The sequence below is a fragment of the Artemia sp. Qi Xiang Cuo genome, chromosome 1, assembly GCF_049724085.1.
Source record: "Artemia sp. Qi Xiang Cuo chromosome 1, ASM4972408v1, whole genome shotgun sequence".
Classification (NCBI taxonomy): Eukaryota; Metazoa; Arthropoda; class Branchiopoda; order Anostraca; family Artemiidae; genus Artemia; species Artemia sp. Qi Xiang Cuo.
The window spans coordinates 10,147,204-10,164,579 of record NC_142794.1 but is presented as its reverse complement, the minus strand read 5'-3'; positions in this window follow the sequence as shown (position 1 = coordinate 10,164,579).

The window sequence follows — 17,376 nt, the reverse complement described above, 5'->3', positions numbered from 1 at the left end:
GGAATGTTTGAAACAGATCCAACTTTTTAAAGGCAGTGAAATTTGAAAAAAGAACTATAGGAGAGCTTTATTCCCTCTAATGTTGATCTTAAGCTAAATGCTCATGAAATACCGTGGAAGCAGGGAATATGTACATGTCAAACACTTTGTGGTAACGAAGTGTAAATAAGGAGCGACCCCAGCTCAATGGTACCTGAAACTCCAGAAAACGGAATTTTGATACCAATAGATACATCAAAAGAATTGGATTTTAATGCTGATTTCAAATATATAAGTTTCATCAAGTTTAGTCCTACCTATCAAAAGTTACGCGCCTGAGAAAATTTTGCTGATTTTCAAAAAAAGGTGGAAAGACCCCCTAAAAGTAATTGCACCTAAATGAAAATCTCATCATCATATTCAGCGTTTAGAGAACCCCACTGCAGAGGTTTCAAGCTCCTATCTACAAAAATGTGGAATTTTTCATTTTTTGCCAGAAGAAAGATCACGGATGCGTCTTTATTTGTTTGTTTTTTTTCCAGGGGTGATCATATCGACCCAGTGGTCCTAGAATATCGTGGGAGGGCTCATTCAAATGAAAATTAAAAGTTCTAGTGCCGTTTTTAATTGACCAAAAAAATAAAGGGCAAATAGGCCCCCTCCCACGCTCATTTTTTTCCCGAAGTCACCCGATCAAAATTTTGAGATAGCCATTTTGTTCAGCATGGTCGAAAATATCATAACTATGTCTTTTAGGATGACTTAATTCCCCGAAGTCCCCCGGGGGAGGGCTGAAAGTTATGAACTTTACCAAATGTTAACATATAGTATTGGTTATTGGGAAGTATACAGACGTTTTCAGGGGGGATTTTTTCTGGTAGTGGGGGGGGGGGGCTGGGGAGTGGGTCGGGGGTTATGTGAGAGGATCTTTCGATGAAGGAATTTTTCATTGGGAAGGGATATTCCTATGAAGGGGGCGCCAGATTTCCCAGCATTATTTAAAAAAAGATCAGAAATTATATATAAAAAAACAATTTTTTTAACTGAAAGTAAGGAGCAACATCAAAACTTAAAACGACAGAAAACATTACGTATATGATTGGGTTCACCCCCTAGTCAATACCGTGCTCTTTAAGCCAAAGATTATTTAGTAATTTCATAAGAGTTATTTATTATAATTAACGGCATTTTTGATTAAACGTTCACTTTTAAATAATTGGAACAAATTCGAACTTTAGCTTAAATAGCAAGGTATTGACTAGGGGGTGAACCCTGTAATATATGTATTAAAAATATATGAATATAGAAGTTCGTTACGTAAGTTAATTCGTAAGTTACGTATATTTATTACTAATAAAAACATTCGTAAATAAAATTAAACAAGTTTCAAGAAAGCCATTTAACCTAATAAAAGTAAAATTAATATTCAAATTTTTTTTTAATTATTCATGTACGGTGAGCCAAAATCAAAACCTGTATTAATTCAAAAACGTTCAAAAATTAAATAAAAAAAAACAAGTTTTTTTTAACTGAAACGAAGGAACGACGTTAAAATTTGACTTTCTAAAAGTTTGACTTTCTCACAACTCTTTTTTTTAAACAATGAAACACTTTAGCGTAAAGAGCGAGGCGTTGAGGAGGGGACAGCCCCTTTCATACACGGAATAATTTCTGTTCGTTTTAAGTTTTAACGTCGTTCCTTACTTTCAGTTAAAAAAACTTGTTTTCTTATTTAATATGTACAAGGGTCTTGTTCTCTTTCCTCTCAAAACGCGGAAAATTTCTGAGGTTCGGGGTCCTTTCCTTAAAAAAAATCATTGCCCCCTCCAGAAAATTTAAAATCCCCGTGTAACTGCCTACACATAAAACATATTCTCCAAGTTTATTTTCAAACAGTTCGTGGTAACGAACTGTAAGTAAGGAGCAACCCGTCTCAATAGTAACCGAAACTCTAAAAAACGGAATTTTGATACTAATAGATACATCAATATAATTATATTTTCATGCTGATTTCAAATATATAAGTTTCATTAAGTTTAGTCTTACCCATCAAATGTTATGCGCCTGGGAGAATTTGCCTTATTTCCGAAAAAGGGGGAAACAACCCCTAAAAGTCATAGAACTTTAATAGTAATCACACCATCAGATTCAGAGTGTCTAGAACTACAGAACCGTACTATAGAAGTTTCAAGCTCCTATCTGAAATAATGTGGAATTTGGAATTTTTTCCTGAAGAAAGATCACGAATGCGTGTTTATTTGTTTTTTTTCCTCAGGGGTGATCATATCGATCCATTAGTCCTAGAATATCGTGAGAGGGCTCAATTTAACGGAAATTAAAAGTTCTAGTGCCTTGCCTCCCTGACCAAGGGGGCCAAGGGCAACTTGGCCCCCTCTCACGTTCATTTCTTTTCGAAGTCACCCAATCAAAATTTTGAGACAAACATTGTATTCAGCATAGTTGAAAATCTAATAACTATGTCTTTGAGGATGACTTAATCCCCCAGAGTTTTCAGAGGAAGGACTGTAAGTTATTAACTTTGCCCATTGTTTACAATTAATATTGGTTAATGGAAAGTATACAGACATTTTCAGGAAGGATGTTTTCTGGGGGGGGGGTTGGAGGAGCTTGTTACGGGGAGGATCTTTTCATCGAAGATTTTGCTTGGGATAAGGGTCATTTATATGAAGGAGGCACCAGATTTCTCAGCATTATTTTAAAAAACCATCAGAAATTTAATATAAAACAAGTTTTTTCAACTGAAAGTAAGGAGCAATATTAAAACTTAAAATGAAAATAAATTATTACGTATATGTGGGTGTTCGCCCCTTAGTCGATACCACACCCTTTACGCTAAAGCATTTTAGTACTTTCAAAAGAGCTATCTATTCTAATTAACCGGCCTGTGTGATTCAGGGGTTTGTGATTCGAACAAAATCTAAACTTTAGCGTAAAGAGCGAGCTATTGACTAGGAGGCAAACTCTCTAATATATGTAATCAAAACATACGAATATAAAAATTCGTTACGCAAGTAAATTCGTAACTTATATCAGAACAAAATTTCGAGAAAGCCATTTAGCCAAAAAAAGTAAATTAATATACAAATTTCGTTTAAATTATTCATGTACGGTGGGCCAAAATCAAAGCTGCATTAATTCAAAAACGTTCAGAATATATATATATATATATATATATATATATATATATATATATATATATATATATATATATATATATATATATATATATATATATATATATATATATATATATATATTATATATATATATATATATATATATATATATATATATATATATATATATATATATATATATATATATATATATATATATATATATTTATATATATATATATATATATATATATATATATATATATATATATATATATATATATATGCATAAAATGCGGTTAACTTTATCAAGCTTGTCGCACTATTGCTAGGGCATACGAATGCCCTTGAGAGTAATTACTCTACACCCTCAATCGGGTTCCGCTTTCGGTCTCCTTTAGATAGGAAAATAATTACCTATATTGAGTTAACCTAAGATCTAAGAATTGAATTAAATTCTGTACTGATTCTAAACAACTTTCATAGCAGTTCCTATAGACAAAATAAAACTAAGAAATTCTTTTTCTTTGATTAGATGTTACACTTTCATTTTCTTCTTACTCTGGTTTAAATTCCAGAGAGAGGGGGCATAACCCCCCTCACCTTGGGCATCCATGCCCATTAGAACGTATTCTAAGGAGAAGGTATCTTTTTTTTTAACAAATGGGTCACAAAAAAGCAATATAGAAATCTCCATATAATTATAACCAAACAAAACTGCATATAATACTAACGAAGAAGAGGCAGAAGTTGAGTATATTGCAAGGGCAGAAACTTTAAAAATTTTATAAAAATAGTTCTGATGCATATTAGCGTGTTTGTGACGAACCAAAAAAAGGGACACTTCAACAACTAATACACTAATACACTTCCTCGGAAAAAAAAGAACTTTCTGACTTCTCCTGCCCTCCCTACCCCTACTAAACCATTAATCAACATTCTAAAGATAATAAATTTTTACAGGGAACTTAAAAGAATCCCACACTCATACTCTATGATTCATCAGGCTTCCTTTCGTATACTTACACTCACCTCAATGAACCGACTATAACACTGGTTAAAATAAATACATCGCAAAGAAGAAGGAAATTCTTCAAGGGTCTTATTACCTTTTACTTCCGCCTGAAGCCTGTTCCCGACTTCAGGACCAATATACCTAATATAAAATTTCGATCTGGTAGTAATTGGAACCGGCGTTCTAGCTTATTCAACATTTCTATTTTTATAACTATGTTCCCTATCATTATAAAATTCCGAAAAACATGCAAGTAACAAATTAAAAACAAATTTATACATAAAAAAATATATATAAAATTTAACCAAATAAAAAATAGGTAAATTTTACGCAACATTACATACATTTACATTTAGAATGTGCGATTAGAATATCTACTGTTTTAGAATGTATTTACCTCTCCCCCCCGCCCTCCCCCCCATGAAAGAATACGTCAACTTTTTATTTTATTTTTCAAGTTAGATTCATTTTTTCCCAAAATTATAATAACTGTAGAATTCTCTCCTTCCACCAAAAAATCACTTTTTTTTTACAAAATTAACTTAAAAAGACATATCTAGAAGTATTTTAACTAATTATTCAAAAATATAAACTTCGATTCATAACAAAAAGTTATTTTCTCAAATTTCATGCACTATTTTCCAATTGAGTTGGCAACAGCAGAAAACTACTACGTAATCAAATACTGAAACTGGACTAAAGTTACAGAATTTTTATGTGTCTTGACTTGTCAGAATACATTTGAATAAAGATTTATAAGAAGGGTTTTTCCTATGCCAAGAGTCTTAGGAAAATGTTCTTTAAGTTTCCACTAGTCAGTGCTGCAAAGAATTTAAGGAAGGAAAAGGGGTGCTTTTACATTTCACGTTCTGGAAAAATTCTGTCGGATATTTTTAGTTATATGTCTATAGATATATAAAATATATTGTTTAGTCGTTAATGTGTATCAAGTTGAAACAAAAGTGAAGTATGGCAAAATACATTGGAAATATATAATTTAGTCTATGGCTTTGCACATTGAGGGGCTTGGATGCAAATATATAGTCAAATTGTAAATTCGTCATTCATTTGGCAATATGCCACAAGTAAACACTGGTATAGGTATCATTGGCAGAATAACAGCACTGCCTAACTAAAGAACGATATTGGTGCATTGTATGGAAGGCTTGTATAGAAGGTCATGCATTGAAGGTCTGTTTGTATAGGTGGTTTGTAATGGTCACTTTGAATAGAAGGTGTTAGTAATAAGAGGGGTTTACATTCTGCAGGGGTGGATGTCAGACCACTTTCTGCAGCTACAACCATTCCTGGACCAATCGAAGATGTTGATACATAACCTAAATTTACGCAATTGCCAATGACGTAAATCTACTTATGTAAGAAACTAAAAATCGATGACGGGATTCCAAATATTGAGAGGCGTTAGAATTCAAGTGACAGATTCAGTCTTCAGAAATTTATCATACTTTTTGTGCATAGAAATTGACATACTTTATAGAGAGGAATGTAATGCAACACTGACATGAAAAAGACAGTACCTCCAAGGAATGAAATAATTTGAGTAACAAGTATTTTGGACCAGTCAATAATGGTCTTAATTAAGAATTTGAATCATAGACAGCGCGCTAGCACTGCCTAAGTAAAGAACGATGTGGGAGCAATGTGTTGTTTTTTGTTTTTTTCTCCATACCCGGGCACTTCGTATCGAAAGAGTTTTCGTAGAAACTTCGAAAAGGGCTTATTCGATTGGAAATGAGAGTGGCTAGTGCCATATTTAATAGTTAACAGTCATTGGAGGGCAACTAGCCCCCTCCCTCCCCACGCCCATCATTCCCCCAAACACATCCCGTCAAAATTTTGAGATAGCCATTTTGTTCAGCGTAGTTGATTTCCAAGTAGAAATTAAGTTTTTGAGGAGGTCACTCCACCACAAACCTCAATGCATGGGTTGTAAGGTATGCCTTGGGGGCATATAATGTTTTTTTAGAAAGTGTTGTCGTAGAAACTTCAGAAATGGCTCTTTCCATTGGAAATTCAATGGGCTAGTACCCTTTTTAATGGTCGAAAGTGATTGGAGGGCAACTAGCCCCCCCCCCAACGCCCATCATTCCCGCAAATACATCCAATAAAAACTTTGAGATAGTCATTTTTTCAGCGTAGTTGATTTTCAGATAGAAAATATGTTTTTGGGGAGGACACTCCCCCACAACCCTCAGGGCAAGGGTTTTAAGTTATGCCCTGGGGGCATATAAGGTTTTTATGTAAGGCCTTGTCGTAGAAACTTCAAAACAGGATCATTCGATTGTAAATTCGAAGGGCTAGTACCCTTTTTAATAATCGAAAGTGATTGGAGGGCAACTAGCCCCCCTCCCCCCCCCGGAAGCCCATCATTCCCCCTAACACATCCAATCAAAATTTTGAGATAGCCATTTTGTTCAGCGTAGTTGATTTCCAGATAGAAATATGTTTTTGAGGAGGACACTCCCCCACAACCCTCGGGGCAAGGGTTTTTAAGTTATGCCTTGGGGGCATATAAGGTTTCTATAGAAGGCGTTGTCGTAGAAACTTCAAAACAGGCTCATTGGATTGGAAATTCAAAGGGCTAGTGCTCTTTTTAATATTTGAAAGTGATTAGAGGGCAACTAGCCCCCCCCCACGACCATCATTCCCCCAAACACATCCAGTCAAAATTTTGAGATAGCCATTTTGTTCAGCGTAGTTGTTTTCCAGATAGAAAATATATTTTTGAAGAGGACACTCCCTCACAACCCTCAGGGAAAAGGTTTTAAGTTATGGCCTGGGGGCATATAAGGTTTTTATAGAAGGCCTTGTCGTAGTAACTTCAATACAGGCTCATTCGATTGGAAATTCAAAGGGCTAGTACCCTTTTTAATAGTCGAAAGTGATTGGAGGGCAATTAGACCCCCCCCACCACGCCCATCATTGCCCAATATTTTCTATCTGCAAAATCAGTTGGGTCCTGTTATCAGTTAGGTCCAAAATCAGTTGGGAACATCTGGCCTAGCAGGTTTAATTTAGTCACCCTTTCAACCTTTCACTTCATATAGAAGGAGTTGTAATAGAAGTTTCAAAATGGGCTCGCTCAATTGGAAATTGAGAGGGCTATTGCCCTTTCTAATAGTCGAAATTGATTGAAGGGCAAATAGCCCCTCGACTCCCATCATTTCTCCAAACAAACCCAATAAAAATTTTTAGGTAGCCATTCTGTTCAGCGTAGCTTAAAGGTCCAGAAGTTATGTCTTGAGGTTGACACCCCACCCCCTTCCTCCATAGTCCTCAGGGCAAGGGTTATCAGCTATAGCCTGGGAAAATATAAGGTTTCTATAGAAAGGGTGGTCACATAGATTTTAGAAAGGGCTCATTGAATTGTTAATAAGAAGTTCTATGGGTTTTTTGAAGAGTTAAAGTGATCACAGGGCTGCTACCCCCCTCCAAAAACCATGTTTTTACGAAGTGTATCCAATAAAAATTTTGAGATGGCTATTTTATCCAAAAGAGTCCAAAGATCATATGACAAAGCTTTTGGGGTTGAAATAGACCCTCAGAGCCTGGGAGCAAGGTTTGTAAATTATGCCCTGAGGCATTTAAGGTTTTCATGGAAGGGATGGTTGGATAAGCTTAAGAACAGGCTCATTTGGTTGAAAATTGAAAGTTCCAGTTCCCTTTCAAGAGTCAAAAGCAATGGAGGGTAACTATCCCCTCCCTGACTACTTCTCTTATCACCAAACGCATCTGATTGAGATTGTGAGATAGTCACTGTTCAAAATAGACTAAAGAACATATAACAATATTTTTAGGGTTGATAGTGCCCCCCCACCCCTTTTATAGCCCTGGGGCAATCTTTCTTAGGTATTTTCCGGGGTCACAAAAGATTTTTATTTAATGGGTGGTCATATAAACTTCAGATGGGGCTCATTTGATTTGAAATTAGAAGTTATAGTGCTATTTTTGAGAGTCAAGAGTTATTTGAAGCGACCCCCCCCCATGCCCATTCTTTCCCCAAAAACATCCCATCACCATTTTAAATACTAATTTTTTCAGAATAGTTGAGGGGTATGAAAATTATGTCTTTGAGGATTAACCCCCCTTCCCCAGAGCCTTCCGGGTAAAGGTTTGCAAGCTATTCCCTGGGGGTATATACGGTTACTATAGAAAAGGTGGTCGGATATAATTCGGAAGGGGATAAATTGATTCGTAATCAGAAGTTCTAATGCCCTTTTTAAGATACAAAGCGATCAGGGGATAGCTATCCCCCCTACATATCGTGTTTTTCCTAAAAGCATCCAAAAGAATGTTTGAGATAGCCATTTTATTAAAAGTAGTCCAAAGATCAAATAACAAGGCTTTTGGGCCTGATACAAACCACCAGAGTCTGGGGGCGAGGGTTGCAAGTTATGGCCCGGGCATTTCAGGTTTTTATGGAAGGGATGGTTTTTGGTAAACTTTAGGGGCGGCTCATCTGGTTGAAAATAGGAATTTCTAGTTCCCTTTTAAGAGTCAAAAGTGATGGAGGTCAACCATCCCTCCTTTCTCCAAGTACCCGTCTTTTCACCTAACGCATTTGATTGAAATTGTGAGGAATTGTGAGTAATTGTATCTAACTATACGAAACTACCTATAATGAGGGATCTGGTATTAAAAATCAAACTAACAAAGGTTTTATTTACAATTTTCAAGTGCATGGTTTTTATTGTAAATGAATTTGATAAATTTGGAGTCTTTAAAATATCAGAATTTTATATATGAATCACTAACTGATATTTCCCTTTTTCTTTTTCTTTTGTTTTGGTGGATAGGTTTTGAAGAGATATCAAAGATAAACAGAAATTAAAAAACGCAGCAAGGAATTAAAAATGAATGAAGAATCAAATAGTTTAGACAGTGTTGTCTTAAAATAAATTATTTTCAATCTGAGATAATCTAGATAGGGTTGGCTTAACATAAATTACTTTCAATTTTATTTAGAAGTTTTATTTATTTTATTTTCTTATTTATATTTTTACTTTATTTCATTGTTTTCTTGAAAACTTGTTAATTCAATTTTAATTTTTCACTTTGAATTTTGTTGCGCTATTTCCCTTAGTTTTTAATTTATTTGATGTTTTATTGACGTCCAGTTGAACATATGGGTGAGGCAACCTTTGTCTAAATTCGACTCTCAATTTGAAAGGCATGACCCTTTTCTTATAAATCGATCCATGCGATTTACATGCTATTTCCCCAGTAAAATAGTATATATAAGTGACAAAAATGAAAATCTCAATTTTTTCTACATGTGGCTAACTATTTTTCTGTGCACTCTCTACGATTCCAGAACCACTCTAACCAGCTATCAGCATCTTATCCTCAGCATCAAAAATTATTATACTTAAATTCCACGGGGGTGATTGTATTGAGCAGGAGATCGTAGAAAATCTGAAGAGGGATCATTTGATCGGAAAGCAAACATTGTAGTGCTATTTTTAATTGGCCATAATATTAGATGGCAGCTAGCCTCCCTCCTGTGTCCATTCTTCCACGATAATTGGATAGAAAAGTAAGGTCAAAACCTTGTTCAAGTGCTTGCTTATCTCAATTGCTGGAGAAGGATGACAGTTCTTATCTTCTTCTCTCATTTCCTCTTTTTTTTTTCTAACCAAAAAATTACATCTAGTGCATTATATAAATAAAGAAAAAGTTTTTCAACTGAATATAAGTAGCGACGTTAAAACTCAAAACAACCATAAATTATTCTGTAAACAAGGGAATTGCCCCCTTCAACGACATCTTGCTCTTAGCGCTAAAATTTTTTCACTTTGAAAAAACCTTCTTATTATAATTAAATGGAGTGGCAATCTCTTTCATATACATAATATTTTTTTCGCTTCAAGTTTTAAAATTGCTCCATACTTTAAGTTGAAAAAAACTTGTGTTTTTTATTTAATTTCTGATCATTTGAAATAATACCGGGAAATCTGGCTCCTTGTCCATGGACAAGGAGCCAGGATGTTTAATGAATTCCTTCTTCCCAAGAAAAACTCCTGAATGGAAAGTTCTTCCCACATAAAAAATCCCCTCCCTCACCAAGGAAACTCCCCCCAGACAATTCCATTAAACTCTAAACTCCACAAGGAAAGTTTCTTGCGGACGATTCCGGGTGTTTTTTTTTTGTTTTTTTTTAGCTCACATTCAATTGAAAAAAGTATTAATTTCTGATTATTTTTAAAATCATATGGGATATCCACTCCTCTGTGGATAAGCCTTCCCGCAAACAACCCTTCCCCCAGCCCATGGTAGAAAGTTGCTCCCACAGAAAGTTCCCTCTGGAAAATCTATCCCGTGAAAAACTCTCGTGGTTTCTCTCGTGGAAAATCCCCCCTCCCCTAATGAGAGATATTCTAGACAGATAACCCGGTAAAAATTTCCCGCGGACGATTCCCCTTAGCATCATTACATGTAAAACTGAGTTGGCAATGAAAAAGTAAGACGAATAAGAATAATATTGTATAGGACTTCTGGCAAATTCCCCGAGTGTAGAATTCCCAAGGGAAAGTTAGCCCCCCGGATAATTCCCTACCCATGGAAAATTCTTCCCATGAAAAATCCCAAAGGTGAAAATCGTCCCCCCACCTCAAAAAAAAGTTTGCATCCCAATAGCAAATGCTATACGTCAACAATGGGAACACTTCATGACTTACAGACCTTTCCCCAATGGCTATAGTAAGTCATCCTATCTAGAGAGGCATAATTACTGGACTTTTCAACTATGCTGAACAAAATGGGTGTCTCAAAATTTTCATAATTTTGATCGGTCGGCTTTGAAGGAGAAAAAGGACGGGAGGGGGCCTAGTTGTCCTCTAATCTTTTCGGTCACTTAAAAAGGGCACTAGATCTTTTAATTTCCATTTAAATGAGTAAGTTCCCGATATTCTAGGACTGCTGGTTCCATGCGATCATTCCTGGGGTAAACAAACAAAAAAAGCAACAAATAAACACGCATTCGTGATCTTTCTCCTGGCGAAAAATACAAAATTTCACATTTTTTGCAGATGAGAGCTTGAAAAGAGGGGTTTCGGATACGTTGAATTTGATGAAAGATTTCTATTAAGATTTCTTGACTTTTAAGGGGTGGTTCCCCCCTTTTTTGGATATCAAGTAAATTTTCTCAGGCTCCTAACTTTTGATTGGTTACACTAAACTTAAAGAATCTTATATAATTAGAATCAGCATAATAAGCCACATATTTTGGTGTACCTGCAAAATTAATATAAATTGATATCAAAAGAGTTTCGGTTGTTATGATCCGTGTCGCTATTTACTTACAGTTCGTTACCACGAACTGTTTAAATGCACGGAGGTTGAGTTACATGAGCGTTCAGTTGAACGGGGTTGAGTTGTACGATGGTTCAGTTGCACGGGGAATCAACTGCAAAAGGGCGTAGCTGCGCAAAGATTCAGTTACAAGTATCTGTCATAAGTTTCAAGCTATCATCAAATACCCCCCTTTACATTTAATTTAACAATGGTATAAATGCAGAGCAAGATAAGAGCAAACCCTGAGCTTTATTTTTGAGTGGGGAAAGGGTGCATATGGCTGTGTGAAACCTCTCAAAAGCAATCTGGCTGTTATTTTTCCTTGTCTTCTAAAAGACAAAGGGTCAATATATGAGAATGATCTTTTAACTCAAATTTTTTTTTGTCCACCAGAATGAATTTAGGTCTTTTTGTTGGCTTAAAATGCCACAAGGAATGTTTGAAACAGATCCAACTTTTTAAATGCAGTTAAATTTGAAAAAAGAACTATAGGAGAGCTTTATTCCCTCTAATGTTGATCTTAAGCTAAATGCCCATGAAATACCGTGGAAGCAGGGAATATGTACAAGTCAAACAGTTCGTGGTAACGAACTGTAAGGAGTGACCCGGCTCAATGGTAACTGAAACTGTAGAAGCGGAATTTTGATACCAATAGATACATCAAAAGAATCGGATTTAAATGCTGCTTTCAAATACATAAGTTTCATCAAGTTTAATCCTACCTATCAAAAGTTACGCGCCTGAGAAAATTTTGCTGATTTTCGAAAAGAAGGGAAAGACCCTCTAAAAGTTATAGCACTTAAATGAAAATCACACCATCATATTTAGCGTATCAGAGAACCCTACTGCAGAGGTTTCAAGCTCCTATCTACAAAAATTTGGAATTTTGCATTTTTTGCCAGAAGAAAGATCACGGATGCGTGTTTATTTGTTTTTTGTTTTTTTTTGTTTTTTTCCCCAGGGGTGATCGTATCGACCCACTGGTCCTAGAATATTGTGGGAGGGCTCATTCAAACAGACATTAAAAGTTCTAGTGCCGTTTTTAAGTGACAAAAAAAAATGGAGGGCAACTAGGTCCCCTCCCACGCTCATTTTTTCCCAGTCACCCGATCAAAATTTTTAGATAGCCATTTTGTTCAGCATGGTCGAAAATATGATAAATATGTCTTTTAGGATGACTTAATCCCCCGAATTCCCCAAGGGGAGGGCTGAAAGTTATGAACTTTACCAAATGTTAAGATATAGTATTGGTTATTGGGAAGCATACAGACGTTTTCAGGGGGGATTTTTTCTGATAAGGGGGGTGAGGGGTATGGGGGAGGATTTTTCCATGAAAGAATTTTTCATTGGGGAAGGGACATTCCTATGAAGGGGGCGCCGGATTTCCCGGCATTATTTAAAAAAAGATCAGAAATTATACATGTAAAAAAACAAGTTTTTTAACTGAAAGTAAGGAGCAACATCAAAAGTTAAAACGACAGAAAACATTACGTATATGAGTGGGTTCACCCCCTAGTCAATACTAGGAGGGGCTGTCCCCTCCTCAACGCCTCGCTCTTTACGCTAAAGTTTGACTTTCTCACAACTCTATTTTTTTTAAACAATGAAATACTTTAGCGTAAAGAGCGAGGCGTTGAGGAGGGGACAGCCCCTTTCATACACGGAATAATTTCTGTTCGTTTTAAGTTTTAACGTCGTTCCTTACTTTCAGTTAAAAAAAAAACTTGTTTTCTTATTTAATATGTACAAGGGTCTTGTTCTCTTTCCTCTCGAAACGCTGAAAATTTCTGAGGTTCGGGGTCCTTTCCTTAAAAAAATCATTACCCCCTCCAGAAAATTTAAAATCCCCTTGTAACTGCCTACACATAAAACATATTCGCCAAGTTTATTTTTCAAACAGTTCGTGGTAACGAACTGTAAGTAAGGAGCGACCCGGCTCAATAGTAACCGAAACTCTAAAAAACGGAATTTTGATACTATTAGATACATCAATAGAATTATATTTTCATGCTGATTTCAAATATATAAGTTTCATTAAGTTTAGTTTTACCCATCAAATTTTACGCGCCTGGGAAAATTTGCCTTATTTCCGAAAAAGGGGGAAACAACCCTTAAAAGTCATAGAACTTTATTAATAATCACACCATCAGATTCAGAGTGTCAGAGAACTATAGAACCGTACTATAGAAGTTTTAAGCTCCTATCTGAAAAAATGTGGAATTTTGCATTTTTGCCTGAAGAAAGATCACGAATTTGTGTTTATTTTTTTTCCTCAGGGGTGATCATATCGATCCATTAGTCCTAGAATATCGTGAGAGGGCTCAATTGAACGGAAATTAAAGATTCTAGTGGCTTTTTAAGTGACCAAAAACTGGAGGGCAACTTGGCCTCCTCTCACGCTCATTTCTTTTGGAAGTCACCCAATCAAAATTTTGAGAGAGATATTGTTTTCAGCATAGTTGAAAATCTAATAAATATTCCCCCAGAGTTTTCAGAGGATGGACTGTAAGTTATGAACTTTGCCCATTGTTTACATATAGTATTGGTTAATGGAAAGTATACAGACGTTTTCAGGAAGGTGGTTTTCTGGGGGGGGGGGGTTGAAGGAGCTTGGGACGGGGAGGATCTTTCCATCGAAGATCTTTCCTTGGGATAAGGGACATTCCTATGAAGGAGGCACCAGATTTCTCAGCATTAATTTAAAAAACCATCAGAAATTTAATATAAAACAAGTTTTTTCAACTGAAAGTAAGGAGCAATATTAAAAGTTAAAATGAAAATAAATTATTACGTATATGTGGGTGTTTGCCCCTTAGTCGATACCCCGCTCTTTACGCTAAAGCTTTTCAGTCTTTTCAAAAGAGCTATCTATTCTAAATAACCGGCCTTTGTGATTCAGGGGTTTGTGATTCGAACAAAATTCAAACTTTAGCGTAAAGAGCGAGCTATTGACTAGGAGGCGAACTCTCTAATATATGTAATCAAAACATACGAATATAAAAGTTCGTTACATAAGTAAATTCGTAACTTATGTCAGAACAAAATTTCGAGAAAGCCATTTAGCCAAAAAAAGTAAATTAATATACAAATTTTGTTTTAATTATTCATGTACGGTGAGCCAAAATCAAAGCTGCATTAATTCAAAAACGTTCAGAAATTAAATTAAAAAAAAAATTTTTAACTGAAAGTAAGGAGCGATATTAAAACTTATAAAACGAACAGAAATTATTCCGTATATGAAAGGGGGTGTCCTCTCCTCAACGCCTCGCTCTTTACGCTAAAGTTTGACTCTGTCTCACAACTTCATTTTTTATAACAATAAGAAACTTTAGCGTAAAGAGCGAGGCGTTGAGGAGGGAAAGCCCTTTTCATATACGGAATAATTTCTGTTCATTTTAAGTTTTAATGTCGCTCCTTACTTTCAGTTAAAAAATCTTGTTTTTTTATATATTTAATCTTATACAAGACTGCTATAGCTTTGATTCGAGTTTTGCACAGATCATAAATCGTTCAGTTGAGGGGCTATTTACTCACTAAACAGTTTCCGGATTCTACGTAAAATTTGTAATATTTATTTTCAAATTGTATTCAAAATTAATAACTATTAAAAAATATATTGATATCTATCTTTAAGAGCCCTGAATTATAAAAAATGGGTTTGTCTTACTATGTGTTGTACTCTTCTCAAACAAATCTTTACCTCTACCCCATTAGCAGGGGCGCCTGCAAAAAAAATTCCAGGGGGGAGGGGCAGATAAATAACAAAACTCAAATAAAAGTCTCAAATTTGGAAAGCTTTTTTGCCACGGGGGTTATTTTACAGGGGGGGGGGTTCAGGGTGTTATTTACCACGGGGGGGGATATTTTCCACGAGGATAATCACAGGGTGGGAGTTATTTTCCGTGGGGGTAATCACAGGAGGGGAGCAGGGAAACGCCGGCCACGGTTGTATATATATATATATATATATATATATATATATATATATATATATATATATATATATATATATATATATATATATATATATATATATATATATATATATATATATATATATATATATATATATATATATATATATATATATATATATGTATATATATATATATATATATATATATATATATATATATATATATATATATATATATATATATATATATATATATATATATATTTATATATATTATATATATATTATATATATATATATATATATATATATATATATATATATATATATATATATATATATATATATATATATATATATATATATATATTATATATATATATATATATATATATATATATATATATATATATATATATATATATATATATATATATATATATATATATATATATATATATATATATATATATATATATATATATATATATATATATATATATATATATATATATATATATATATATATATATATATATATATATATATATATATATATATATATATATATATATATATATATATATATATATATATATATATATATATATATATATATATATATATATATATATATATATTTATATATAACTTTCTTTGTTTATTAATTCCAAAATGCGGTAAACTTCATCAAGCTTGTCGCACTATTGCTAGGGCATACGAATGCCCTTGAGAGTAATTACTCTACACCCTCAATCGGGTTCTGGTTTCGGTCTCCTTTCGATAGGTAAACAATTACCTATATTGAGTTAACCTAAGATCTAAGAATTAAATTAAATTCTGTATTGATTCGAAACAACTTTCATAGCAGTTCCTATAGACGAAATAAAACTAAGAAATGTTTTTTCTTTGATTAGATGTTACACTTCTATTTTCTTCTTACTCTGGTCTAAATTCCAGAGGGAGGGGGGCATAACCCCACTCCCTTTGGGCACCCATGCCCATTAGAACGTATTCTAAGGAGAAGGTATTTTTTTTGTAACAAATGGGTCACAAAAAAGCAATATAGAAATCTCCATATAATTATAACCAAACAAAACTGCATATAATACTAACGAAGAAGAGGCAGAAGTTGAGGATATTGCAAGGGCAGAAACTTTAAAAATTTTATAAAAATAGTTCTGATGCATATTAGCGTGTTTGGGACGAACCAAAAAAAGGGACACTTCAACAACCAATACACTAATACACTTCCTCGAAAAAAAAAAGAACTTTCTGACTCCTCCTGCCCTCCCCACCCTTACTAAACAATTAATCAACATTCTAAAGATAATAAATTTTTACAGGGAACTTAAAGGAATCCCACACTCATACTCTATGATTCATCAGGCTTCCTTTCGTATACTGACACTCACCTCAATCAACCGACTATAACACTGGTTAAAATAAATACATCGCAAAGAAGCACGAAATTCTTCAAGGGTCTTCTTACCTTTTACTTCCGCCGGAAGCCTGTTCCCGACTTCAGGACCAATATACCTAATAGAAAATTTAGATCTGGTAGTAATTGGAACCGGCGTTCTAACTAATTTAACATTTCTTTTTTTATAACTATGTTCCCTTTCATTATAAAATTCCGAAAAACATGCAAGTAACAAATTAGAAAAAAAATTATGCACAAACAAATTTAGATAAAATTTAACCAAATAACAAATAGGTAAATTTTACGCAACATTACACACATTTACATTTAGAATATCCGATTAGAATATCTACTGTTTTAGAATGTATTTACCTCTCCCCCCCCCCATGAAAGAATTCGTCAACTTTTTCATTTTATTTTTCAGGTTAGATTCATTTTTTCCCAAAATTCTACTAACTTTAGAATTCTCTCCTTCCACCAAAAAATCACTTTTTTTTACAAAATTGACTTAAAAAGACATATCTAGAAGTATTTTAGCTAATTATTCAAAAATATAAACTTCGATTCATAACAAAAAGTAATTTTCTCAAAT